The sequence below is a fragment of the Hyla sarda genome, chromosome 10 (genome assembly GCF_029499605.1).
Source record: "Hyla sarda isolate aHylSar1 chromosome 10, aHylSar1.hap1, whole genome shotgun sequence".
NCBI lineage: Eukaryota > Metazoa > Chordata > Amphibia > Anura > Hylidae > Hyla > Hyla sarda.
The window spans coordinates 111,493,213-111,520,898 of NC_079198.1; the positions used below are offsets into that span (position 1 = coordinate 111,493,213).

General features: G+C 44.4%; 1 protein-coding gene across 4 annotated transcripts in view; it reads left to right on the forward strand.

The window, feature by feature from the left end:
- ARHGAP32 (Rho GTPase activating protein 32) overlaps window positions 1-27,686 on the forward strand; it is a 271,432-nt gene that overhangs the window by 50,731 nt on the left and 193,015 nt on the right. For all 4 annotated transcript variants that reach the window (XM_056544167.1, XM_056544165.1, XM_056544166.1 and 1 more), the window contains exon 2: window positions 12,948-13,013. The gene's annotated coding sequence lies outside the window, so the exon portion shown is untranslated. The remainder of the gene's footprint in view (window positions 1-12,947; window positions 13,014-27,686) is intronic.

Consider the following 27,686-nt stretch of genomic DNA (forward strand, 5'->3'; position numbering starts at 1 on the left):
CCCTAGGTGTCAGTACAATGACCTGGGAGCACTGGCGGCCTGTAAACCTTGCGTCTCTTGGGTCCAGCCTCATGCAGCTCATTCTCTATGCTGACCTGGTTCCTGGCTCTTCTCTGCTCATTACCTGCTCGCTGTTTTGGTTTTTTCTTTTTCATCGGGCCATTTCATCCACTTATAGCAACGTGCAATCATATAAAAAGTCCCTGAACCATAATCAGACGCCGGGTAAGCTGTGACATTAGAGAGGTTTTTTTTTTGTCATGAAGTGGATTAAATAAACGTGAAATTACAATCCACTGCTGCTTCAACATTGTGCTTCTTACAGCAGCAGTTGGCCGACATGAAGAAGAATGCGCCATTATAACACGTTCTGCCACTCGGTCCGGTATCAAGTGAAATTATTTATGAATAATAACGCCTGCTACGCCAGAGTCATGTAATGTACTGTAATGTATGTACACAGTCACTCCACCAGCAGAATAGTGAATGCAGCTCTTGAGTATAATACAGGAGGTATGGGTACTCCGGTGGGTAAATGGGTACTCCGGTGGAAAATATATATTTTTTTTTAAATCAAATCAACTGGTGCCAGAAAGTTAAACAGATTTGTAAATGACTTCTATTAAAAAAATCTTTACCCTTCCAGTACTTTTTAGCAGCTGTGTGCTGCAGAGGAAATTCTTTTCTTTTTTTATTTCTTTTTTTTTTGTCTGACCACAGTGCTCTCTGCTGACACCTGATGCCCGTATCAGGAACTGTCCAGAGCAGGAGAAAATCCCCATTGCAAACCTATGCTGCTCTGGACAATTCCTGACACGGACAGAGGTGTCAGCAGAGAGCACTGTGGACAAGACAAAAAAGAAATTGAAAAATAATTTCCTCTGTAGCATACAGCCGCTAAAAAGTACTGGAAGGGTAAAGATTTTATTAATAGAAGTAATTTACAAATCTATTTAACTTTCTGGCACCGGTTGGTTTAAAAAAAAAAAAAAGTTTTCCACCGGCGTACCCCTTTAATACAGGATAAGTATTGTAATGTATGTACACAGTGGCCCCTATTTAACAATATTATTTTTTTAATTATAAATTTCGATTACATTTTCCCTCTTATTCATGAATCGGCTTTTTACATGTTGGTATAGATCAGGTGACATATCATGAGAGGTCCATGTAGAATTTTTCAGGACTATTTGATGTTATTATAGCGATCGGATGGTTGTCCTTTGTAAAGTGAATACCTCTGATGATTTTTGGGCTGAATGTTGATCTCCATCCTGATGCCGCACACAGATAATCTGCAAGAAATGTACAACCCGACTTAATTCTGAAATCCTCTTAATTGTGACTTTAGAATTGTATGCTTTACAGCTTTTTATAGCCGTCACCCCAGGCTTCTTTCCAGTCACTGTCGGCCCATCATAAGCCGTATAAACCGCAATCACCAACCCCGGGGGAGACCTGCAGTACAAGGAAGATAGTGTGCTGTATTGTGTTCAGTCCTAAGATACTGCGAACAGGCAATGAGTGACTGGTACCTGCCATTGACTGTAATGAGAAATAGTGCACAATATGGCGCTGGTAACAATAGCAGATGGTGAAACATGCAGCCTGGTTACTATGAGCATCATCAAATGATGAGGTCTCAAACCTGAGCACTTCAATGGAAAAGAGAAGACCAGCTCACCCTGCCCTGGACAGATGGAGCACGGATCCAGGTGCTGGACAATACCTGCAAACAAAAAGAACAAAGGATGATGGAATCCAGCTCTTGTGCAAATAAAATCCAAATTGTATTCCAATACGACAACACAGGAAGTTACGCGTTTCAAGCGCTTGCGCTAGACAACACTGGCAAACAAATAGAACAAAGGATGATGGAATCCAGCTCTTGTGCAAATAAAACCCAAAATTTATTCCAATACGACAACACAGGAACACAGGAGGCTACACGTTTCAAGCGCTTGCGCTAGACAACACCGGCAAACAAATAGAACAAAGGATGATGGAATCCGGCTCTTGTGCAAATAAAATCCAAAATTTATTCCAATACGACAACACAGGAACACAGGAAGTTACGCGTTTCAAGCGCTTGCGCTAGACAACACTGGCAAACAAATAGAACAAAGGATTATGAAATCCGGGTCTTGTGCAAATAAAATCCAAAATGTATTCTAATACGACAACACAGGAACACAGGAAGTGACGCGTTTCAAGCGCTTGCGCTTGAAATGCGTAACTTCCTGTGTTCCTGTGTTGTCGTATTGGAATTCATTTTGGATTTTATTTGCACAAGAGCTGGATTCCATCATCCTTAGTTCTATTTGAGCACTTCAATGTCTGTGCAATGAAAAACTATCAATTGCTCCCTGTTATCAGCTATTTCAGGCTTGAGGAATTGACTGTAGGGGAGGTGCATACAATCTATTGTTCTCTGTTATCAGTGATTTCTTTGTGCTGGGAGGGTGACTGTAGCAAAGGTAAATGCCTTCTACTGTTCTCTGTTATCCGCCATGTAATGATGGGGAGAGGCAGACATTTAGGCCATGTGTGACCCTGTTGTACTTCCTTTAGATTTCTGATATGGATCTGCGCTCTGTATACGGTGGATTTTTATGTTGTCGCTGCCATTTCCATGCTTCCTTCTTGTTTTTTTCTTCACACATTTATACAGTGGGTTTTCCCAATAGGACACAGTTTGGGAGCGGCATACACCCTAATATCCCCGTACATTTTGTTATTTGTGTCATGTGAGTATGTCCCACTAGCGGTGAGTACGCCTTGGTCATTAGAGTGTCTTGTTTACGAGAGGCCTCGCTCAGGATGCCTCCATCCGTCATTCCATATTGTCATCCTGTGGTGGGAACAGGAAGGATGCCGCAGCTCCTGTGTCTTCTGACCTTTCACGTACGCCGCGCTGGAGTTATCCATGTCAGGATTCAGATTATAAAAAGAATGAGATGATTCTGCTGTGGAGGTCATCTCTCCGACCTGTGTCATTGCTCTGGGCCCCAGAGGGGATCATCTCCTAGGGGGTGTTCTGTGACTGCGCTCTGTCACTCCTTCTTCCTGCAGTCTTATTTCTAGAGGAGATGGGATGATGCGGCTTGTGCCGACTGGACATCTACAGCACCCATCACTCTGACTGGGCTACATTCTGTGTCTCTGTAGTTTGTTACAGTGTTATCCAGTTTAGAGCAATGGTCTCCAAACTGTGGACCTCCAGATGTGGCAAAACTAAAACTCTGAGTATTCCCAGACAGTTGTTGGCTGTCTGCACATGATGGGAGTTGTAGCCCTCCAACATCCGGAGGCCCACAATTTAGAGACCACGGGTCTGTGGGGTACAGATATGCAGCACACTTTTTTTTTTTTTTTGTGATAGTTGGCGACAGTGTGTTCCTGCAGGTCCAAATTCATATTACGTTGTGCATTAAAGTCAGTATGTCAGCAAAGGGGTAAACGGTGTCACTCAGCAGACCACGCTTTGGGGTCCCCTACAAAGATAGTATATGGCTGGACCGAGCATAGAAACAAATAGACTATTGTCAGTGCATTAAATGGGGAACTCTGGTGGAAATAGTTTTTTGTTTTTAAATGAACTGGTGCCAGAAAGTTAAACAGATTTGTAAATTACTTTGGTTAAAAAATCTTTATCCTTCCAGTACTTATTAGCAGCTGTATGCTACAGAGGAAATTCTTTCCTTTTTGAATTTGTAAATTTACTTTTATTAAAAAATCTTAATCCTTCTAGTACTTATTAGGTGCTGAATACTACAGAGGAAATTATTTTCTTTTGGAACACAGAGCTCTCTGGGGACATCATGACCACAGTGCTCTCTGCTGACACCTCTGTCCATGTCAGGATCTGTCCAGAGCAGCATAGGTTTGCTATTGCTATAAGGATTTTCTCCTGCTCTGGACAGTTCCCGATACGGGCATCAGGTGTCAGCAGAGAGCACTGTGGTCAAGGCAAAAAAGAAATTCAAAAAGAAAAGAATTTCCTCTGTAGCATACAGCTGCTAAAAAGTACTGGAAGGGTAAAGGTTTTTTAATAGAAGTAATTTACAAATCCGTTTTAATTTTCTGGCACCAGTTGATTTAAAAAAAAAAAAAAAATGTTTTCTACCGGAGTACCCCTTTAATCTCAATGGGCCTGCTGTGAGTAAGCTTTGGTATATGTCAGAAAACCTTTTTGCCACACTGGCCTATACCCTAATGTACGATCTGAACATGATGTGAATAGGACCATATAGGTATCAGCCTGGTGACATGCGAGGTCTCATCAGTTCTGCCAGGTGATCAGTATTCAGTTATATATCCAGTCTTTACAGCACGCCATGTGGTCATCTATCTGACTGCTTTGTACCCCAGTTCTCCATGTTCGTTCCTTAGCTCCTGCCGTACCCCCACCGGTATTTTCACTGTGAATAAGGTTTGGCCCCCGCCAGGTATATGAATAGAGCTCCGCTGCACCTTGTTCTGCCTCCTGTATGTAATCTTTAGTGGGACGCTCCACAATACATCTTATTTTTAGATGTTTTCAGTTTAAAAAAAAAACTAAACAAAAAAAGTTTATTGAGCGAGTGATGAAAGTCGCGCTCCATGTGCTGCCATTCCCTGGTGATAGAGCAGCGGCGCTGACCCGTCACATCCACAACGTTTTCACATCTTTTTAACTATTCAACAAGCACTTAGCTTTATTTTTAGCCGGATCACAGAAAGCAGATTTCTAAATGTCAGATGTAAAGCAGATATCGCCATTGATTCAGCCAGACGTCAAAGGAAAACTCTGCTCACAATTTATCTGTAAATACATTCTCCCATGGTTCATGTAAATCCTCCTCCCTCCTGCTTCCTTTATGGATTGGTGCTGACCGTACAGAGCGTGATCGGACCTGATCATCACGAATGGCGGCATTCATTGAAGAGGACATCCCTATCAGGCACTGTCTGTCATATCCTGGACCCTCTATATGTTTGTTTTAAAGGGGTACTCCGGTGGAAAACTTTTTTTTTTTTTTTAAATCAACTAGTGCCAGAAAGTTAAACAGATTTGTAAATTACTTCTATTAAAATTTTTTTTATCCTTCCAGTACTTATTAGCTGCTGAATACTTCAGAGGAAATTCTTTTCTTTTTGGAACACAGAGCTCTCTGCTGACATCACGAGCACAGTGCTCTCTGCTGACATCTCTGTCCATTTTAGGAACTGTCCAGAGCAGCATATGTTTGCTATGGGGATTTTCTCCTACTCTGGACAGTTCTTAAAATGGACAGAGGTGGCAGCAGAGAGCACTGTGCTCGTGATGTCAGCAGAGAGCTCTGTGTTCCAAAAAGAAAACCATATCCTCTGTAGTATTCAGCAGCTAATAAGTTCTGGAAGGATTAAGATTTTTTAATTGAAGTAATTTACAAATCTGATTTCACACTATTGAATTCTCAGTTTTAAAGATCCGTTATAATGACCCGTTAACAAAACCATTAAAAACGGCCGTTACAAAATCCCATTATAGTCTATAGGATATTTACATTACCCGTTTTAACCCGTCATAGCCCGGGAGAAATGGTGCATGCACTATTTCTCCCGTTACTTTCTCCCGTCACAAAATAAAGTCCGTTATTAATAATGGGCTATGACTGGTTAAAACGGGTAATGTAAAAATCCCATAGACTATAATGGGATTTTGTAACGGCCGTTTTTAATGGTTTTGTTAACGGGTCATTATAACGGATCTTTAAATCGGATAATTGTATAGTTTGAAAGCAGCCTAATAATTCGTGTAACCAAGTCTAAGCTGAGAGGCGGCAAGGAACTTCTGAGTAAAGTTGGGAGTCCTGAGGTGGGCAGTGTGGGTAACACACTTTTGGTGATAGTTTTGTAGTAAGCCATCTGTTTATATTGTATTTGTTTGTGCCTGAAGTTAAGGGCTGTGTTTGTTTTGTTACTGAAAACTAAAAACAGGAGTAGTTCTTGTAGGCTAGGTTTCCACAGTTTTTTTTTTTTTTAAAACCCCCCCACTGCAGTTTTTGTGTAGAAGTAGAAAGATAAAAAGGAAAACCGGGCAGCAGCGCCTTGTGTATGACCCAAGGGAGGTGAGGTATCCTATAGACTGCAATGGGGGAAAAAAAGCACCCAGGCAATCAGTCTAGGTGGCCACTCACCTCAAGGATAATGATCATGCGCATTTCGCCCCTGTTTAGGGGAATCAGATGTGATGGGAAGAGCTGCTCGGCCTGAAGGTCACAGGAGGGGGGCAACCTGACCTGTTGCAATGTAGATACAGATACAGGAAAAAGAACAAGACCTGATTCATCCAGGAATTACTTCAAAGAGTGCGAAGTGGTATATTAACCAAATTGCTTTTATTGTACATATAGATACAGGATAATCCTGTATCTATATGTACAATAAAAGCAATTTGGTTGACCTCTTGGGGACACAGGGTGCATGCACCCGCTCACGCGATATACCGTGTGACCCCGCGTCATATCAGGTCGGTCCCTTCGGCTAACGGTAGCCGGGACCCGGGGCTAATACCGGACATCAACGATTGCGGTGATGTCTGGTATTTACCCTTTAGACGCGGCAATCAAAGTTGATTGCCACGTCTAAAATGTAAAAAATAAAAAAACATTCCCGGCAGCTCAGTCGGGCTGATCCACGGTGTCCCGATCAGCTAGGACACAAGCGCAGGGTCCCTTACCAGCCTCCAGCACGTGTGATTGATCGCTCCAAGCCTGAGATCCAGGCTTGAGCAATCGACCGCCGATAACACTGATCAATGCAATGCTATGGCATAGCTTTGCTCAGTGCTGGCAATCAATGTACTGCATGTTATAGTCCCCTATGGGGGCTATAACATTGCAACAACAAAAAAAAAAGTGTAAAAAAAAAAAAAAGTTTATAAATGTGATTTAACCCCTTCCCTAATAAAAGTTTGAATCAACCCCTTTTACCATTTAAAACAAAACAAAACATGTCAATAAAAATAAATAGAAACATATGTGGTATCGCCACGTGCGTAAATGTCCAACTAACTTGGTCTTTTTCCTGGATCTGTATCTATACTGCAGTTTTTGAGTCAACATCAGAAATATATTCATAAGGAAAGGGAAATTGGGGAAAAAAATAAAATAAAAAATAAAAAAATATATATATACATAATCTCTCTGCATATGTATAACAATGTGCTTCAGATAATTTCATTTTCAGCAACATTGCACCAAGGCTTAATGCATCTCTTCTGATCCGCTCCCCCCAACCGTGCAGCCATCTGGAAATATTGCAGCAGCCGTGTGTGAATATCAGCGTGTTCTTCATGCGCAGGCCACACAGACATGAGGAGTCCTATACTGTTGCGTAGTGCTAATGTTCCAGATCAGCGGTCTTCAAACTGTGGCCCTCCAGATGTTGCAAAACTACAACTCCCAGCATGCCCGGACAGCCGTTGGCTGTCCGGGCATGCTGGGAATTGTAGTTTTGCAACATCTGGAGGGCCACAGTTTGAAGACCACTGTTCCAGACAGTAGGCCTAGCATTATTTATGGTTCCTCTCTGGAGCCCTGGTTACTGGATAAAGCAGAGAATACTTCAGTGTGTCATATTCTTTATATACAGGTCAGTCACTTCAGCCTGGGCTGTGTATTATTAGGGCACTCCCGGCCATGTGCACCACTCTGTATAATCCTCCTATCTGTGTACTGGACATGATCAGCTGGAAACGTCATTGATCCGCTCCTCAGGTTTCTGTACTGAGCACATGGGACTCTGTGACTACACACGTCTTCACTTCCTGGTGCTCTCTACATGTAACACCCCTTCTTGTCAGTGCACTCGTGACGGAGAGGTATCGGCTCCTGTAACCATTTTACCAGCCATCTCCTTCCGAGATCATTGCACAAGCCCTTCATTGCATGTCTTGGACCTCTGTCCATTACTTCTGTGTTAGGCTGGGTTCACACTACGTTTTTGCCATACTGTTTTCAATCCGTTTTTCTAAAGAAAACCGTATGGCAAAAAAACGGATGGAACAGTATGGAAAAAAGTAAACCGTATGCGTTTTTTAACAGTATACTGTTTTTAAAAGTGCATACAGTTCCGTCAGTTTTTATAGAAAAAAAACCCATACGTTTTTGAAAATGTTGTCCATTTTTAATGGGAGGGGTCTTGGCTGGGGACTTTAAGATTCAAATGCGCATGTGCAAAGTAAAAACGTATACATTTTTCCCGTATGGAACCGTATACATGTGCGTTTCCCATTGACGTCCATGTTAAAAAAAAAAAAAAACGTATGCGGTTGCAGTACGGTTTCTAAACCGGAGACAAAATCGTGGTCAACCACAGTTTTGACTCCGGTTTAAAAACCGTACTGCAACCGCATAAGTTTTTTTTAACATGGACGTCAATGGGAAACGCACATGTATACGGTTCCATACGGGAAAAACTTATACGTTTTTACTTTGCACATTTTGCACATACTTTGCGCATTTTAATCCTAAAGTCCCCACCCAAGACCCCTCCCATTAAAAATGGACAACATTTTCAAAAACGTATGTTTTTTTTTTCTATAAAAACTGACGTAACTGTATGCACTTTTAAAAACAGTATACTGTTAAAAAACGCATACGGTTTACTTTTTTCTATACTGTTCCATCCGTTTTTTTGCCATACGGTTTTCTTTAGAAAAACGGATTGAAAACAGTATGGCAAAAACGTAGTGTGAACCCAACCTAATGGGACTTGTTACTCTTAGGCTGAAACCAGAGTAGGGATAGCATTTTGTAGCATTCCTCAAAAACCTTCTCAGAAAAGTTAAGTTAGTACCAGCAGAATGTTCCTGGGCACAGTGACCCCCCCCCATCCCCCCCCCCCGGTAATATGTCCTGTCTCAGTTATTAAGTATACATAGGGACCCCACTACACCATGGACCATCACCGGTGCCCTGTCTTGGTTAAAAATAGTTAAAGGGGTACTCTCGTGGAAAACTTTTTTTTTTTTTTTTTAAATCAACTGGTGCCAGAAAGTTAAACAGAATTGTAAATGACTTCTATTAAAAAATTTTAATCTTTCCAGTACTTTTTAAGGTCTGTATACTACAGAGGAAATGGTTTTCTTTTTGGAACACAGAGCTCTCGGCTGACATCATGACCACAGTGCTCTCTGCTGACATCTCTGTCCATTTTAGGAACTGTCCAGATCAGCATATGTTTGCTATGGTTATTTTCTCCTACTCTGGACAGTTCCTAAAATGGACAGAGATGTCAGCAGAGAGCACTGTGGTCATGATGTCAGCAGAGAGCTCTGTGCTCCAAAAAGAAAACCATTTCCTCTGTAGTATTCAGCAGCTAATAAGTACTGGAAGGATTAAGATTTTTTTAGTAGAAGTAATTTACAAATCTGTTTAACTTTCTGGCACCAGATAATAATAATAATAATAATAATAATAATAATAATAATAATAATAATTAATAATAATAAAAAATAGAAAATAAAAAAAAAGAGGAAAGTTTTCCACGGGAGTACCCCTTTAAGATTATTTTCCTGCAGAATATACAGCTTTATATTGAACCTAGATTTTTTAAATTGTGGTCAAACTTCTTTTTTTTTTTTTTTTATGTTTTTGTATCTTTCATCCAGCAGATCAGGTTACAGGACAGATACTCTCCCCCCATTATTTGTCAGAACTGTCTTACAGGACCTTGGGTGTGACCTTATGAGCGTGAGAAAAGATGGTGGAGAGGAGAAGAGAATTATCCCCATCTGTAGACAGGATGCTCAGTGCTGCCAGAATCTGGCCTTGTATTAGTCCACCACATTACATCACAGTCAAGCCTTTGGCAGTCATCGAATGGAGAGACAGAGACTGCTGAGGTGGACTCCAGCCAAGAGGATTTGAAGCGCTGCCTCGAAAAAGCAACCATTTAACCTCTCTGCCTCTGTGCAGATGGATCGCCTGAAGAACTAGGTTATAGCTATACAGCAGCAGAGAGCTGTAGCTTCACCAAACCGACCATCGCCATGATGTTTCGTAGCACATTTTACACATCAACAGTTTTCAAAAAGAGGCATGGCTAATAGTGCCCATAATAAACTCCAACTTAATGTGTGACACCAACTGGCGAACTACTTTGTCTTACCTCCCTGTCAACTCTACTACCCCATGGTTTTTTGGTGAGACCATTGTTGGCTGCTATAATAGCTCAGATTACATTTTTTTTCATGTACAGTGATCCCTCAACTTACAATGGCCTCAACATACAATAGCTTCAACATATAATGGTCTTTTCTGGACCATTGTAACTTGAAACCAGACTCAACATACAATGTTATGGAATCTGCGAAACGTGTCAATGGCTGGAAGAACCGACCAATCAGAATGGATATTTCTCTGGTAAAAACCCCTGTATTCCTAAAGTGCATACACTGACTGGTGTCTGGTAGCGCCCCCTACAGTACAGGGAGGTATTACATGTTCTGTACTCTTTACCTGTATTTCTGAAGTGTATGCACTGACTGGTGTCTGGTAGCGCCCCCTACAGTACAGGGAGGTATTACATGTTCTGTACTCTTTACCTGTATTACTGAAGTGTATGCACTGACTGGTGTCTGGTAGCGCCCCCTACAGTACAGGGAGGTATTACATGTTCTGTACTCTTTACCTGTATTACTGAAGTGTATGCACTGACTGGTGTCTGGTAGCGCCCCCTACAGTACAGGGAGGTATTAAATGTTCTGTACTCTTTACCTGTATTACTGAAGTGTATGCACTGACTGGTGTCTGGTAGCACCCCCTACAGTACAGGGAGGTATTACATATTCTGTACTCTTTAACTGTATTACTGAAGTGTATGCACTGAGTGACTGGTGTCTGGTAGCGCCCCCTACAGTACAGGGAGGTATTACATGTTCTGTACTCTTTACCTGTATTACTGAAGTGTATGCACTGACTGGTGTCTGGTAGCGCCCCCTACAGTACAGGGAGGTATTACATGTTCTGTACTCTTTACCTGTGTTACTGAAGTGTATGCACTGACTGGTGTCTGTTAGCGCCCCCTACAATACAGGGCGGTATTACATGTTCTGTACTCTTTACCTGTATTACTGAAGTGTATGCACTGACTGGTGTCTGTTAGCGCCCCCTACAATACAGGGCGGTATTACATGTTCTGTACTCTTTACCTCTGCCAGGGTTAGCTGCTCCTTTGGACATCACGTCAGGGCGGCTCCATTTACCTTTTTTATTAGGACACTGTGTACTGTACAGTACAGACCAGTGTTTCCCAAAGAGGGTGCCTCCAGCTGTTGCAAAACTTCAACTCCCAGCATGCTGGGAGTTGAAGTTTTGCAACAGCTGGAGGCACCCTTGTTGAGAAACACTGAAATAGACAGTGATTACAGCTCCCAGCAGATCTTTCTTACTTTTATATGTAAGGATTTGCTTTATCTGTATTAGTTATCTACTTATTTATCTTTAATCCTCACTTTTTCCTATTTTTGGATGACATTTTTGGGCTTTAGAACCAATTACCAGGTTTCCATAGAGTACTGGTCTCAACATACAATGGATTCAACATACAATGGTCGTCCTGGAACCAACTAATATTGTAACTTGAGGGATCACTGTATTTTTGCTGAACGCTCGTGATCTTCTTGTATGGCTGCCAATTGATGCGCCTGTGGCATAAAATCCATCCATTTATAGATTATAGATATTTTGTGTTCCTTTTGAGCATTATTTAACACTCCTACAGAAGGGTAACATGGGGAAATCTCTGGCTGGCACTACAGATGGGTGATGTCAGGAAAGATTGGCGATGGCACTACAGACAGGCAAAGTCAGGAAGCGCATGGGGCCTGAACTACAGATAGGAGGAGATGGAGGTAGGAGATAGTCAGGAGATGCAGGGGCTGGCACTACAGAAAGATGACATCTGAAAGTATGAGGGTCCACACCACCCCTTGAGCCAATTCCCCAGCCCTGTGATTAGTAATATTATATTCTTTTTCTTCATATCTCTGAGGAGATTGCCGGGCGCAAGGAAAGGTGTAGCTGACTATCTTCCATTTCGCTTTAATATTATATTCTCTCTGGCTTAGGAAGTGCTTTACAGGTTCTTGTACCTACAGGGCTGGAACCCCATTTTTCAAGGTCCCCAAAGTAACTTCTTTTCCTTCCTCTTAATAGCAAATATCTGACCGATATCTTAAGTCCAGATTTTCTCTTAAAGGAAATTTGTCATCATGAAATTGTTTGATAGAAGTTTATATGTTAAAGGGGTACTCCGGCACAAAACATCTTATCCCCTATCAAAAGGAAAGGGGATAAGATGTTAGATTGCGGGGATCCCGCTGCTGGGGACCCCCGCGATCTCTCCTGCGGCACCCCCGTTTCTTCAGCTGACGTCACGCCCCGCCCCCACAATGCAAGTCTATGGGAGGGGGCTTGACAGGAGGGGTGGGGGGGGGGGGAAGCCGTGACGTCGCAATACTTCCTCCCCTGCACCGCCCGTCATCAGCCACAGAGCGATCCGTGCTCTGTGCAGCTGAAAAACTGGGGTACTGCAGGAGAGATCGCGGGGGGCCCAGGCGGCTGGATCCCCACGATCTAACATCTTATCCCCTGTCCTTTTGATAAGGGATAGGATGTTTAGCGCCGGAGTACCCCTTTAAAGATATTTTTGTAGAATTTTTAATGATTTTATTTCTAATTTTCCATTTTGCTATAAATATATATATTTTTTTTATCCTAAAATCTTGATGAGAAGTTTTCAATCTGGCTTTACAAGGCTCAGTCAAGCGATTGTGCGGCCATTCATATTCATCATTATTAGCCTCACATCCCCTGTTTAAGGAAAATCTAGCTAGCATGTTCCCTTTCAGTTGGCGAGATAGGATGAGAAATTGTCTCTGAATGTTCTTTGTCTGATCATTCTTTTCTTGTTTGCAGCTGTGAGAGATTTTTGCGGTTATGAAGGAATAACACATAGCACCGAGGCCAGACCCGACAACTGTGGTGAGTGCATCCATGTCTTCCATTAATCTTTTGCAGTCCTGACCTCACTAAGGTTATGCCTAACCTTTTACTGCATTACAATGGATTCAGCTAGGAACCTCTGGTGTAAAGAAGCCATCACATCCAGAGCTCTAGTCACTATTATTCTATTATATCATGTCTCATACTTCAGTAGCCTTCATAGCTGCAGTCACTATTCTCCTATTACATTGTCTTCTACTCCAATCACCTCCAAAGCAGCACTTTATAAGAGCAAGGCAATGCACCTGGGGCAAAGAAAACCCAAGGGCAGAATATGTAATATTTGATACAGTCATAACTTCAGTTTTTGAAGTAAAGTGATTTAGGGGTCATTATTGCAGAAGACTTAAAGGTAGGCTGACTATGCAATATAGCAGCAGGAAATGCTGGCAGAATGCTTGGATGTATAGGGAGAGGTATTAAAAGGAAAAGGAAGTGCTTGTGGGAGTATAGGGAGAGGCATTAGCAGTAGAGAATGTAGTGCACATGGGTGTATATGGAGAGGTATTAGCGGTAGAGAGGAAGGTGTTCATGGATGTATAGGGAGAGGTATAAGCAGTAGAAAGAGAGAAGTGCTCATGCCGCTGTACAGAACACTGTTGAGACCTCACTTGGAATATTGTGCACCGTGCTGGAGGCCGTATCTCCAGAAGGATATAGATACTCTAGAGAGAGTTCAGAGAAGATACTATACTAGTACATGGATTACAGGATAAAACTTATCAGGACCTTAACATGTTTAGCTTGGAAGAAAGACGAGACAGAGGGGATATGATAGAAACATTTATTTACATAAAGGCAATCAACACGGTAAAGGAGGAGATTTAACTCTTTAAGGATGCAGGACGTACCTCCCGCGATATAATGCCGGGTCATGCGGTCACCCCATGTCATAATTAATGAAGGCCGGGACTTATGGCTAATAGCGCGCATCACCAATCGCAGTGACGTGCGCTATTAACCCTTTAGTTAAAAAAATATGCTTCCCAGCAGCTCAGTCGGGATGATCAGGACTACCGTGGTGAAACCACGGTGTTCCGATCAGCTAGAACGCAGCAGGAGGGCCCCTTACCTTCCTCCTGCTCGTCCGATCGGCGATTGATTGCTTAAGCCTGGATCTCAAGCTTGGAGCAATCGACCGCCAAAAACACTGATCAATGCAATGCTGTGGCATAGCATTGATTAGTGCCTGCAATCAATGTAATGCATGTTATACTCCCCTATGGGGGCTTCAACACTGCAAGAAAATAAGTGTAAAAATTTTTTTAATAATTGTGATTTAAAATGTACTGCATAGAAACGGAAGCCCCCAAAAGTTACAAAATGGCGTTTTTTTCTTCAGTTTTGTTGCACAATGATTATTTTTTTTTTGTCTCACTGTAAATTTTGGGGTAAAATGACTGATGTCATTACAAAATAGAATTGGTTGCGAAAAAAAATAACCCATCATATGGATTTTTAGGTTGAAAATTGAAAGGGTTATGATTTTTAAAAGGTAAGGAGGAAAAAAACAAAATGCAAAAACTGAAAAACGCTGAGTCCTTAAGGGGTTAAAAGAGAAACTGCCAGAAGAGGAAATAATTTTATATTAGAGAGGCAAAAGTTTCTGCAGTAATATCAGGATTTATTACTTTACTGAGAGAGTAGTGGATGAAGGAAATAGCCTTCCTGCAGAAAAGGTAGCTGCAGTGTCACCTGCACTAACCTGTCGGTACAAATAGGTAATGCAGTGGACACTGATGACAACGGTACTTACCTTGTCCCGTTTCGTGCTGTCGATCTCTGCTGGGTCCCACTGCTAGCAAACAGCAGCGGTGACATCACTAAGCTCCACCCATGCCCCAAGTCTGGACCGGAGCTGAATATACCGAAGAGGATTGCCGGAGAACTACAGCACGGAACAGGACAAGGTAAGTACCGTTGTCATCAGTGTTAACTGCACTACCTGTCTGTATCAACACGTTAGTGCTGGTGACACTGATGGCAGATTTCCTTTAAGCATGCATGAGATATGAGAGAAAACAGCACTCTAGGTTCCAGTCAGGGTATAATAAAAATGAGAAGCTTTATTTCCATCTTCTTAAAAACATTGCAAAAAGGGGAAAAAAGAATAAAATAACATGAAAACACCAACGCGTTTCGGGAGGACCCTTTATCAAGGCATGCAAAACAGTAATGAAACCCCAAATAAATAGACAGGCAATACAAAAGTCACTCCCCCTTTCATTAAGGGAATTAAACAGCAGCTGCTTCACCTCTGAACAACGGGATATTAACCCTATATGTAATTGAGTGTCACAGATAATGGACATGTGCATTCCTATAATGATGTATATACAAAAGATAGTGTTAATATGCACAAGTATATGGTCATACATAAATTTAAAAGAAAGGGGCGTGACCAAGCGGAGAACCTGCGAAACGGGACCGTCGTTCCACGAGCTCGGCTGAGCTCACCTTCCTTCCTCCTCTCGACCCGTACTCTTGTATTCCATGTAACTCCTGGAATAAAGTTCCCTCTTTTTGGCAGTAACCGGGAGAGTGCGTTTTATGTACTGTCTCCTTGGCTGCATAAAGCTTTTAAAGGGGTACTCCGCTGCTCAATTTTTGGAACAAACTGTTCCGAACGCTGGAGCTGGCGCCGGGAGCTCGTGATGTCATAGCTCCACCCCCTCATGACGTCATGCCCTACCCCCTAAATGCAAGTCTATGATTTAATAGTAGAATTGTCAATGCAGCTTTAAAGGGGTACTCCACTGGAAAACATTTTTTTTCTAAATTAACTGGTGCCAGATAGTTAAACAGATTTGTAAATTACTTCTATTTAAAAAACTTAATCCTTCCAGTACTTATCAGCTGTTATATGCTCCACAGGAAGTTCTTTTCTATTTGAATTTCTTCACTGTCTGACCACAGTGCTCTCTGCTGACACCTCTGTCCATTTTAGGAACTGTCCAGAGTAGGAGCAAATCCCCATAGCTAACATAGCAGAGAACAGTGTGGTCAGACAGAAAGGAAATAAATACAAAAAAAACTTCCTGTGGATCATAACAGCAGCTAATAAGTACTAGAAGGATTAAGATTTTTTAATAGAAGAAATTTACAAATCTGTTTAACTTTCTGGCACCAGTTGATAAAAAAAAAAAAAAAAAAAAAAATGTTTTCCAGTGGAGTACCCCTTTAAAGGAGTAGTCCAGTGGTGAAAAACTTATCCCCTATCCTAAGCATAGGGGATAAGTTTGAGATCGCGGGGGGTCCGACCGCTGGGGCCCCCTGCGATCTCTCTGTACGGGGGCCAGGCTCTCTGGCCAGATAGCGGGTGTCGACCTCCGCACGAAGCGGTGGCCGACACGCCCCCTCAATACATCTCTATGGCAGAGTCGGAGATTGCTGAAGGCAGCGCTTCGGCTCTGCCATAGAGTTGTATTGAGGGGGCGTGTCGGCCGCCGCTTCGTGCGGAGGTCGACACGCCTCCTTCCCGCGGGTTGTCGGGGCTCCGTACAGGAGATCACTGGGGGCCCCAGCGGTCGGACCCCCCGCAATCTCAAACTTATCCCCTATCCTAAGGATAGGGGATAAGTTGTTCACCACTGGGTCACCACTGGACTACTCCTTTAACTGTGGCTGGAGTATAGGACATTACAGAACTATGGTGCAACAGAAGAGGAGAACATTTGAAATGTTCCTCAGAGATATATTGGGAATTAGAATGTAAAATGTGGAGGTGTTGAGAAGTGTGTTATTTTTCGGGGCAGGCTTCTAGTTGCGCTCTCACTCTCAATCGTTTTCTTGAGCAAAGAGCAGCCGCTTCCTTTCGTCACGATTGTTGTAGAGACTCCGGTAATGGAGATGATTCATAGAGAACGATTCCACTAAGTACTGTCAATAATCTCTGCCCCCGGCAGAGCCTTTTTTGTCAGAACGCCGACTGAACGCTACGGCTGCTCCAAGCTCTGGATGTGATGTAACCCGCTGAAAGAGCCCCCAAAAAATCTTCTCTTTTTTTTTTTTTTTTTAAATACTATGCAAATAAAAAATCTTAAATACCAGGGGGAACTATTGTCACTTTACTGCTGCTAAAAGGTAGCCTAATAATTATAATTGTGGATGGAGGATTGGAATGATTGATGGCTCTATTGTTCTCTGGATAGGACTAGATAAACCTGTCTCTGTTTTGGATGTATTACTGAGCTGTAACACCAAATAAAGAAGTTCAGCAATGCACAAAATTTTACCAAAATATGCAAAATGTTATTGAAAATACAAATACATATTAAAATCAAATGTATGAGCACGGTGCAAAGGACTGAGAGGAAACAGGAGGTATAGGCACAAACTCTGGAACAAGGTAAGTATAAGTGCATACAAATAATCATATGAGGTATATTGCTGAGGCTACATATAAGCCCTAATCCGAGTAACTCAGACAACAAAACATGCACAGAAGAAGACAAAATGGTAACCCAATGTAGAGCCAAATGCCACCTGCACTTACCCCAACGTACGTTTCGCGCTGCTGCTGCAGCGCGAAGCGTGCCATATTTTTCGCCGTATAAGACGCACTTTTTGTCCCCAAAACTGGGGGGGAAAAGTCGGTGCGTCTTATACGACGAATACACCCCTATCGCGGCGGTCCTTGCGGCCATCAACGGCTGGGACCCGCGGCTAAAACAGGACATCACCGATCGCGGTGATGCTCTGTATTAACCCTTCAGACACGGCGATCAAAGCTGACCGCCGCGTCTGAAGGGAAAGTGACACTAACCCGGCTGTTCAGTCAGGCTGTTCGGGACCGCCGCGATTTCACCGCGGCGGTCCTGAACAGCCCCACTGAATAGTCGGGTTAATGCTTACAGGACACCTTACCTGCCTCCTCGGTGTCTTCTCCGTTCAGGGATCCCCTGTATGGCCGGCGCTCTCCTTCCTCGTTATCACGTAGTCGCGTACGTGCGTCGGCGTGCGTAACGACTTGATGGCGGTGACGGAGAGCGAGGATACCCGTCCGGCAGCAGAGACGTTCCGGAGCGACAGGGACGCGGCGACAGCGATGGAGCGACATCCAGGGCAGCGGTGACGGGTCCGGAGCGGCGGGGACACGTGAGTATTACCTCCTATGCAGTGGTCTACAACCTGCGGACCTCCAGATTTTGCAAAACTACAACTCCCAGCATGCCCGGACAGCCAACGGCTTTCCGGGCATGCTGGGAGTTGTAGTTTTGCAACATCTGGAGGTCCGCAGGTTGAAGACCACTATTGGGTTCAAAATCTTTATTTTTTTAGATTTTGCACCTATAAATTGGGTGCATCTTATTCGCCGGTGCGTCCTATAGGGCGAAAAATACGGTACGTTGGGGGAAGTGCAGGTGGCATTTGGCTCTACATGTGTATGTATTTGTATTTTCAATAACATTTTGCATATTTTGGTATAATTTTGTGTATTGCTGAACTTAATTATTTGGTGTTACATATTTGAAATTTCAGCAATCTATACTTATTATTTTCATGTTTTAGTGATATGTATTACTGAGCCCCACCTCCCCAGTATTCTCATAGGATGGACTGAGCTTATGTGTGACGCCTCTGTAGTGGGGTTCACCCAGACCATTGGGGAAGCGGAGACGACATGAAGCTTTCTTTGTGTGTAAGAGAGTTGTATGTACGGTAAATATAAGGTGATATGTATACTAACAACTCATGCAGTATTGTTATATTCTTATTTTTGGGATCCTTTATGTTGTCAGTATCTTCATAATAAGTAGGAACATTAAAGAGCAAATGCCAAGAATGTGTTTTGGCTTAAAGAGGTACTCCAAAGGATAGGGGATAAGATGTGTGATCGCGGGGGTCCCGCCGCTGGGTACCCCCACAATCTCTCATATGCAGCACCTACCTGTTTCAGCTGCATGCAGTGCTGCGGGCTCCATGTCTGAAGCCTCACAACCACGGGGCCGGAGTATCATTGTGGCGTCACGACTCCGCCCCGTTGTGATCTCATTCCCCTCCCAATGCAAACCTATGGGAGGGGTGTGATGGCCATCATGCCCCCTCCCATAGGCTTGCATTGAGGGGGCGGGGTGTGACATCACAAGGGGACGGAGTCATGATGTCATGATACTCCGGCCCTGTGGTCGTTAAGCTTCAGACACGGAGCCTCCATCGCTGCGGAGGGCTCTCAAAGGTAGGTGCTGCATGAGAGATTACGGGGGTCCCAGCGGCGGGACCCCCACGATCAGACATCTTATCCCTTATCCTTTGGATTGGGGATAAGATGTCTTAGGGCCGGAGTACCCCTTTAAAGCACTGCAGATTGTTACAACAAAAAGCTTTGAAACGTGGGCACATCAGGTGTTTGAGCAGGAGTAGGGAAATTCAGTAAAGAATAATTGAGCAGCAGAAACATGTAACCTGTATTAGGAAGCTGTAGAACTTCTTGTTGATATGATTCAGATGTATGTGCTTACATCTGGAGGAGTCTTCTGTGCATCTGGGTCATAGAAGTGACAATAATTTATAGTGGGGTTTAGTGACTGACCCCACAAGCTGGAAGAGATCAGGAGTGGGGGGTGTCAAGGGACAAAGACTGGGGAAGAATAGAGAGTTGTGGGCAAAAGAAAGGGCTGTAGTCCCCCGTGAATGTCCTGTTTTTGCTGCTGTGTGTGAAGCCCTTGGGCTCAGCAGGATCCTGGGAGTCACAAGTGGGAAGATTTCCCACCAACCTTCACCGTGTCTGGGGATGATGCGGCCCTTTCCCACACAGCAGCCTGGAGGCTCATCCCCACATGTCAGATCAGGGAGGTCAGAATACAGAGGTCTATCCACATGGGCGGTATACAGCAGCACTCTGTATAACATGGATTTAAAGTCTTTATTATATCCCTCTAAGCCAGTGTTTCCCAACCAAGGTGCCTCCAGCTGCTGCAAAACTATAACTCCCAGCATGCCTGGAAAGCCGAAGGGCATGCTGGGAGTTAAAAAAACGTCAAAATAAAAAAAACGCTTTATTTAGCTCACAAATGTAAAGTACCATTGACTTCATAGGATTTTAAACCCAGATTTCGAGGAAAGAATGGACTTTCGTCCTACAGAAACTGAGTCATGGAAATTATAATCATTGAAAGTCTGATTCAAGGTGGAATTTAATGGAGAATTTGTGTCAGACTCATTCCGCCTTATTTTCCTTAGTGCGAACAAGCCCTTAATGTCTGACCATCCTTTTTGAAAAATGTATACCCAACTTGTATGTTTCTTTTTCCCGACTTATGTTCCTAATTTTATTGTATCAGTCTTTTATTCTCAGGCGGGGGTGAAAAAAATAATATATATAATAATATATATTTATTTGCATGCATGTTGTCTGTGGTTTTCAGAAATAAGTTTCACATATGTGACAAACATAAAAGTCGTAATGTGAACTAGAGGACTGCAATGGCCTTGGGATCCTCTGGGTCCTGCTTGACCCGATCTAAAACTTGTGTGTGGGGGGTTAGTCTGGAGCGGGCGGTCACAGAACCTACATCAGTTCCTGCAATATATCACAGTTCCTGAAATGGCACAAGGTGGGGGTGATGAAATGACACAAGGTGGGGGAGAAATTACAAGGCGGGGGGAGGGCTGTTGATGAAATGGCACAAAGGTCTGCTTAATGGAATGCAATGTTCTAGGTTATTTTGAACGTTTGGCATAGTTTTAACATTTGTGTAACTTTTTTGTTATGTCTAAAAGCTGTAACATAATGTATGTGGGAGTAGGCGGGATTGGACACATATGTTGCAGGAGCAGACGGTAATGGTCAGAAATTCAGCAGGAACAGGCGAGATCAGGATTAAGAAAACAGCCCTGCGCAGGGCTCTAATGTGACCAGCCTTGACTATGCTACAGGGGCTGTAAAGTTAGTGTAGCTCATAATATAGTGTCTGTACCTGTGTGTAGGGCTGGACGGTATACCATTTCATTCCGAATACCGAAATTTTTGTGCTCCGCCATATGAATATTTCCCCATACCGCAATACCGGTTTGGCCCCTCCCTCTCGGGAATGAATGAATTTTCAGCCCGCTGTGCTGTCCCCACATCGGGGAACTAATCATATGTGACCTGCGAGCGCTGTTCTGCTTCCCCCTCCCAAATTAATGATCAGCCCAGCGCTGTGCTGTCCCCATCGGAGGTACTACTCACACATCACCTGCAAGCGCTGCCCTCCTCATCCTCCTGTTTGTTGCGGGCCGCCTGCGCTATCACCGGCCGCAGCGATGTTCCGACCCGGCCGGTGATAGGCTGAGCCCACTGTCATGTAAGGAGCCGGCTTCTTACATGACAGTGGGCTCATCCTATCACCGGCCCAAGGCGGAACATCGCTTCGGCAATTGGTAGGCTGACGGCTGCATAGGGACACAGCTTACAGTACACAGTTCCAGCCAGCGCAGGCGATCCGCAACAAACAGGAGGACGAGGAAGGCAGTGCTTGCGGGTGACATGTGAGTAGTACCCCGATGGGGATTGTGCAGCACTGGGCTGATGATTAATTTGGGGGGGGGAGCAGAACAGCGCTCGCAGGTCACATGATTTAAGGGGGGGGGGAGAGGAGAAATCACGTTATATACCGTGGAACCGCCATAAGTTACAAAAATAGTGATACACATATTTGGTCATACCGCCCAGCCCTACCTGTTTGTGACTGTTTTCTCACAATTCTTCTGTCATTTTCACCCCAATATTTTTAGCAGCATACAAAATTACTGTATTTCTCAGATTTTTCCCAGGTTGCAATGCGGCAGAGACCTGACTCACCAGTCAGCTGATGACAGGGAGCCTGTCTGCTTCAATGGGTGGAGCGATCGCTTGGTGGGAGTGAGATCAATCTGCAACTAATGCAACAGCTGTAGGCACCCTGATTGAAAACCACAGGTCTTTTGAATGGATGGAACTCATTTATGTTTCAATGGGTGGGGTGGCTGATGTGTGGGAGGGAGGGAAATGGAATTGTGGGATTTGTAGTAAAAAAAAAAAGAAAAAGTCAAACAAAAAGCTAGCCACAGTGTTATGGTAATCTCACAGCATAGCCATTTAGCCACAAGACAAGTGCAGATCCTTCCTAAGCATGTCCATTACTGTCTGCAAGGTACGTACTAAAATCACCTTATGGTGGATAACCCCTCTAAATCCACAGGTAGCAAAATCAGCTGCGTATTTTGCTATCCATTGACTTCAATAGGTAAGAAAATATGCAGCAGCAAAATACGGCACATGTGACCCTACCCTCTAGGGGACAATTGAGAAAGAGTTTCAAGCCTCCGCAAACTTATTTGTATCAATTCTAAATAGTCAAAATTTGTCTGCAATATAAAAAAAAAAATTTGAGGTAAAAAAATTATGAACGCCAGCAGTGTTTCCTGAAAATGAACTGATAAAATAAAAAGCACAGGAGAAAACTGCACAACTCTTCAATGTACAATAAAAAAGCTTTATATTCATGAACCCAGAAAACTACATAGTATAATTTCCATTCCTCTATGGCAGTGGTCTTCAACCTGCGGACCTCCAGATGTTGCAAAACTACAATTCCCAGCATGCCCGGACAGCCAACGGCTGTCCGGGCATGCTGGGAGTTGTAGTTTTGTAACATCTGGAGGTCCGCAGGTTGAAGATCACTGCTCTATGGTAACAACATGGTATAGCGCAAGGATGAAGAGTATTGTCTAGACTGGATACAATGACAGAAAATCATTAGCTTGGAGAAATATTCTGTTAGGGCAGGTTATCAGGTTAAAAAACCAGAATGTTCCTATTTTTTTTTTAAAACTAAAATTGAAACACATTTGTGTTTACAGAAACCCTTAAAAATGTCAGATCCTGTGCACCTCTATTTTCAGTGCGGCGCGGTGGTGTACCCTGCTGTATTGTCTGTGTGGTCAGTCTGTGCACACTGAGGTAATGCTGAGGCCACTGCCTCTTCAGCAGGTTAATATATCAGGCCTGCTGCTGCATTGCGGTCTCTGCTCCGCGGTTCTCTGTCAGTGCAGAGAGAAAGTCCAAGAGTGAAACCCTGAGAGCATCCGAGACTGCAGCCCAGGACCTACAAGAGCTGTCCCAGAACCAAGAGTATCTGAGGACAGCCCAGAAACTGAGACAGTCCAAGAGTGCAGGACCCAAGAGCATATAAAAGTGCAGTCAAGAGCTGACATTGTCTGAGAGTGCAGCATAGAAACTGAGACAGTCCAAGAGTGCAGCCCAGAAACTGAGACAGTCCAAGAGTGCGGGACCCAAGAGCATATAAAAGTGCAGTCAAGAGCTGACATTGTCTGAGAGTGCAGCATAGAAACTGAGACAGTCCAAGAGTGCAGCCCAGAAACTGAGACAGTCCAAGAGTGCGGGACCCAAGAGCATATAAAAGTGCAGTCAAGAGCTGACATTGTCTGAGAGTGCAGCCCAGAAACTGAGACAGTCCAAGAGTGCGGGACCCAAGAGCATATAAAAGTGCAGTCAAGAGCTGACATTGTCTGAGAGTGCAGCATAGAAACTGAGACAGTCCAAGAGTGCGGGACCCAAGAGCGTATAAAAGTGCAGTCAAGAGCTGACATTGTCTGAGAGTGCAGCATAGAAACTGAGACAGTCCAAGAGTGCAGCCCAGAAACTGAGACAGTCCAAGAGTGCGGGACCCAAGAGCTTATAAAAGTGCAGTCAAGAGCTGACATTGTCTGAGAGTGCAGCCCAGAAACCAGACAGCAGTCAGCCAAAGGCTGTCCGGACATGCTGGGAGTTGTAGTTTTGCAACAGCTGGAGGCACCCCGGTTAGGAAACGCTGGTCTATGTAGAGGACAGGAGCTTCTTCAGGGTCCTGTACAGTGGTTATCTGGGAGGGAAAGTGCTTTTCCTGGGAACTTCGTTATTCGGGAGGACAGTCCTTTGCCTGGGAGCATAGTCCTTCGTCCAGGAGTGGGGTTATGGGGGGACTCAGACAATCAGGAGCATGGTTATCTGGGGGGGACAGTCCTTTGTCTGGAAGAGCAGTTATCTGGGGGGACAGTCCTTTGTCTGGAAGAGCAGTTATCTGGGGGGACAGTCCTTCGTCTGAAGGAGCAGTTATCTGGGGGGACAGTCCTTCGTCTGGAAGAGCAGTTATCTGGGGGGGGGGGGATGACAATCCTTCATCTGGAAGAGCAGTTATCTGGGGGGGGGGGGGGATGACAATCCTTCATCTGGAAGAGCAGTTATCTGGGGGGGGGGGGGGGGGGGATGACAATCCTTCATCTGGAAGAGCAGTTATCTGGGGGGGGGGGGACAATCCTTCGTCTGGAAGAGCAGTTATCTGGGGGGACAGTCCTTCGTCTGGAAGAGCAGTTATCTGGGGGGACAGTCCTTCGTCTGGAAGAGCAGTTATCTGGGGGGGACAGTCCTTCGTCTGGAAGAGCAGTTATCTGGGGGGGGGGGGGATGACAATCCTTCATCTGGAAGAGCAGTTATCTGGGGGGACAGTCCTTTGTGTGGAAGAGCAGTTATCTGGGGGGACAATCCTTCGTCTGGAAGAGCAGTTATCTGGGGGGACAGTCCTTTGTGTGGAAGAGCAGTTATCTGGGGGGACAATCCTTCATCTGGAAGAGCAGTTATCTGGGGGGACAGTCCTTCGTCTGAAGGAGCAGTTATCTGGGGGGGGGGGGACAGTCCTTTGTCTGAAGGAGCAGTTATCTGGGGGGACAATCCTTCGTCTGGAAGAGCAGTTATCTGGGGGGACAATCCTTCGTCTGGAAGAGCAGTTATCTGGGGGGACAGTCCTTTGTGTGGAAGAGCAGTTATCTGGGGGGACAATCCTTCGTCTGGAAGAGCAGTTATCTGGGGGGACAGTCCTTCGTGTGGAAGAGCAGTTATCTGGGGGGACAGTCCTTCGTCTGAAGGAGCAGTTATCTGGGGGGACAGTCCTTCGTCTGAAGGAGCAGTTATCTGGGGGGACAGTCATTTGTCTGGAAGAGCAGTTATCTGGGGGGGGGGACAGTCCTTTGTCTGAAGGATCAGTTATCTGGGGGGACAGTCCTTCGCCTGGAAGAGCAGTTATCTGGGGGGACAGTCCTTCGCCTGGAAGAACAGTTATCTGGGGGGACAGTCCTTCGTCTGAAGGAGCAGTTATCTGGGGGACAGTCCTTCGTCTGAAGGAGCAGTTATCTGGGGGACAGTCCTTCGTCTGGAAGAGCAATTATCTGGGGGGACAGTCCTTTGTCTGAAGGAGTAGTTATCTGGGAGGACAGTCCTTCGTCTGGAAGAGCAGTTATCTGGGGGGACAGTCCTTCGTCTGAAGGAGCAGTTATCTGGGGGACAGTCCTTCGTCTGAAGGAGCAGTTATCTGGGGGACAGTCCTTCGTCTGGAAGAGCAGTTATCTGGGGGGACAGTCCTTCGTCTGAAGGAGCAGTTATCTGGGAGGACAGTCCTTTGTCTGAAGGAGCAGTTATCTGGGGGGACAGTCCTTCGTCTGAAGGAGCAGTTATCTGGGGGGACAGTCCTTTGTCTGAAGGAGTAGTTATCTGGGAGGACAGTCCTTCGTCTGGAAGAGCAGTTATCTGGGGGGACAGTCCTTCATCTGGCAGTGCCATGATCTGCTAAAGGGGGGACAGTCCCTCACCCCAGAGTGTGGTTATGCTTCTGAAGACTGTTTGCTCACAGTGAATAGAAGTCATTGTGGTGTGTAATGCTCTTGTCTGCAGCACGTGACCTGGAAAATCTGCTTATTTACATGTCATAACCGAAGGTGAAACTAGGGCACAGGCTCCGTCAGGAACACAAGGGGATATTGGTGAGGACACAAGGACCAAGGGCCCCTGCAGAACATCACATCCCATATACTGTAATACTGAGCAACAATCTGAACCATCTGACTCTGATCATGTGTCAATGAAAGCTGAGATGTGATTGGCTGCTATGGACGAATCACTCCAGTGTTTGTCTGACAGATTGATAAGTCTGGGCCTTTGTGTTTTATCCTCATTGTATTTGTATATTGTCAGTGAATTTAAAAATTCTTCTGACCTAGTAGCAATCACACAGGGGGCAGAACTTTATTTTTAACCATTTAAAACAAGTTTTGTTTTTCTTTCAAAAAGTTACTACATAAAATCAAACAAAGAATAAACATATAAAAAGATATAACAGTATAGGCTGTGGAACAAGTCATTTACACCCCATAAGCATTCAGGGTTATCATTTAAAAGTATCTTGAGGACAGATATGATAGGAGGGACATCCTAGAGCAGTGGTCTCCAACCTGCGGACCTCCAGATGTTGCAAAACTACAACTCCCAGCATGCCCAGACAGCCAACGGCTGTCCGGGCATGCTGGGAATTGTAGTTTTGCAACATCTGGAGGTCCGCAGGTTGGAAACCACTGTCCTAGAGCATTAGGTGAAGTGATAAAACATATGATACTACAAAATAAGCAAATAGGTATCTAAACCTATAGAAAACAAGAATTAAAATATACCGTATGTAGGAGGGTGCCTATATCTCTTCTGAATCTCCAACAATGAGGAAGAACATGGGGTTAAAAATGGTGTAGAACATCTGGAGTGTGGAATAAAATATTTAACTGATTCTCTTTATACATTGTGCACAATTCGGATTTAGGTGCCCTAGACCAAATAGTTTGCTAAAGAGTTAAAAGGGATATGACTTCTGAGATAGAATTCCCCATATCATAAATCGTTGAGATAAGACCACTAGAGGTTGTGGATGTTTTGCACAAGAACTTCAATGGAGTAGGAAGTGGAAAAGGGGAGTCGGTACAAGTCTCCCTAAGTTAGAAGTGTATAGATTCGAGAAATTTTAATATTTCCTCCAGAACATCGAGGGTTCGTGAGGTTAGGAGTGTCTGCCATATAGAATATGTTTGCTCTTGGTAAGGGGGCATCTATTGACGCCTCACTCAAGCCAAATGCACACACTTATCTGCAATGAAACATCGGCAAAGCACAGATCATCCGGAGCGAGATCCCATGAAGTACAAAGAAAATAGGAAGAAAGGTTCCAACTGGCCAGGTTCCATCTAAAAAAAATTACTTTATTACCGTATATACTCGAGTATAAGCCGACCCGAGTATAAGCCGAGACCCCTAATTTCAACCCAAAATCCCAGGAAAAGTTATTGACTCGAGTATAAGCCTAGGGTGGGAAATACCTCATCCCCCCCCTGTCATCATCCAGACCCGTCATTAACATCCTCATCATCCCCTTGTCATCATCCCACACATCCCCCCTTCATCATCCCCTTGTCATCATCCCACACATCCCCTTATCCCACACATCCCCCCTTCATCATCCCCTTGTCATCATCCCACACATCCCCCCTTCATCATCCCCTTGTCATCATCCCACACATCCCCCCTTCATCATCCCCTTGTCATCATCCCACACATCCCCTTATCCCACACATCCCCCCTTCATCATCCCCTTGTCATCATCCCACACATCCCCTTATCATCCCACACATCCCCCCCTTCATCATCCCCTTGTAATCATCCCACACACCCCCCCTTCATCATCCCCACCCCCCTTCATCATCCCCACACCCCCCCCCCCCCTTCATCATCCTCTTCTCATCATTCGCCCTCAGTGGTCTTCAACCTGCGGACCTCCAGAGGTTTCAAAACTACAACTCCCAGCAAGCCCGGGCAGC